We start from the raw sequence: 2,144 nt of genomic DNA on the forward strand, positions 1-2,144 counted from the left end.
AAAAACCTCTTTGGAAAGATATTTTACATTCAAGGTGCGGCTGCTCATGCAACTGCTTTCTGAAATTTCTCAATTTGACAGCCTTTCTGATTTACTTGGTAAAAGAAAACTAAATGGGCGTATTTTCATTTAAGTAAAACTTTATTTTTAAATTACATATTTAGTTTCGGGTTTTTTATGAAGATTGTTCACTTATTTTTTTCTGTTTTTTTTTTATTTTTTAAGTAAAAATTTAAAATTCAGTTAGTTCATTTTTGGTATGCGAAGAAAATTGTTAAAAAATTTAAAAATATACATGTCATCAATAAAAATAAGATATTTAAAAAAATAACATAATCAGCCTTATCGAGAGTTTCGCGCGGAACAAATTAGCCCGAAAATTTTCCATCCGCCCGTAGTGAAAACACGGAAACGAAAAGTGAAAAGTGTAGCGGTTCGATGGAAAAGGAAACTCATGATAAGGTTGATTAATAATGATTAATACTTTCATATTTGCTTGCCCACATATCTATGTATATTAAACCAATAAAACACGCAAATTTTTAACGTTTAATAACTTTAACATTTTATTTGGATTATCTTTTATGTATTTGTATTTATATATGTATAATTTAATTATCTTTGATCAGAATTTTTTTCTTTATCTAAAATTAAAAGTACTTATAATGAGATGAACACAATTTATCAGGTTAGTGAGGTGCAAGAAAAAGTTAGAGACAAACAAAACATGAAGACTTATGCCGAATTTTCACTAGGCTTTTTATTGACAAACAATTTATTGCCATTTAAAAAATGCCATGTGGAAAAAACACAATGACAATTTTTTTTTAGTGTAATGACACGATTATGTTTTAAAGCCCGACTTTGTCATTTGTCATTTTTGCCATTTAATGCCTAGTGGAAATCCAGCATTATGCCGAATTTTCACTAGGCATTATAATGACAAAAAATGTATTGCCATTTAAAAAATGCCTTGTGGAAACAAATGTAATGACTATTTTTATGAACGTAAATGCGCGGGTATTTTTTAATGTCCAACATTGTCATTAAAAATGTTGCCTAGTGGAAATTCAGTTGCCATTCGAAGACAGACGAGAGATAAGTTGCGTTTCTAAAGCAACGAAAGTCTAGTAAATGAAACGATCGCAGTAGACGTGCCGGTGCATAGCCGGTGAATGAATCCTGAAACACTGGCCTTTCCATGCAAATAACAAAGAACTAAATAATCGAGCTCGGAAGGCCTATCACTTAAAAAGATCACAAATAATGGCTCCTTTTCTAATTTTGCCGACTGGGATGTAACTTTATTACTTACAAAAAAAAAAATGTTGATTCTCAAAGCGAATCAAATTATTTTGGGCTTGTTCGAAGTTCGTAATAAAAGCGGCAACACTGCAGCACCGATGATAATTTGCAACACTGTTGCAATTGCTCAAGTGATACAACATTGCTGGAATTTTACACCGAACGTCATAAGATTTTAAGGTGTGATACATCGTGGAGAAGGTATAAGTGAAAGACTTACATCACATTAAGATCGTGAATAAATTCATCAGTGACTACAATTAGTAATTTCATGGTAACTAAATTTAAATTAAGTAAAATTAGAAATTGGGACAGTAGCAATGGCAAACTTTTATTCCGGCACCCAGCACATTTTTTTTTTTTTTTTGAATTAGAGGTATACATATATTTAAATTAATAAAGAGGAAATAGGAGGTTTTTAAAAATTCTTTTACACTTATTCACATATAAATTTTTGATATTTTACATTTATATTTAAAAATATTTGTCAAATATTTTCTTAAGCGTTATTTATAGCGCAAATATTCATAAGACCTTAGCTAACATTCGCAATAACAATTTTTTTTGAAGTTACTTTTAAAAATACTTTTGCTCAAATTGACATGAAACGCTATGCAAAAGTTTTTATGTACATATGAATGTATGCAAGTATACCTGTTATCGATTAGGTTTTAATGCTATCGCAATAGACATCAAAAGCTGCGAATTCAGTTAAGTTTTTTACAAATTAAATTTCAGTTGGCTCTTTTGTATTAAATAGTTTGGTTTTTCATAATTTGTGTAAGTTAGGGTGCATCACCAAAAAAAAGGTGCGCGTTTTCCACCGGAATTATTGAATT

This window comes from Rhagoletis pomonella, unplaced genomic scaffold, assembly GCF_013731165.1.
Source record: "Rhagoletis pomonella isolate Grant_MI unplaced genomic scaffold, Rhpom_1.0 Rhpom_scaffold_00002, whole genome shotgun sequence".
NCBI lineage: Eukaryota > Metazoa > Arthropoda > Insecta > Diptera > Tephritidae > Rhagoletis > Rhagoletis pomonella.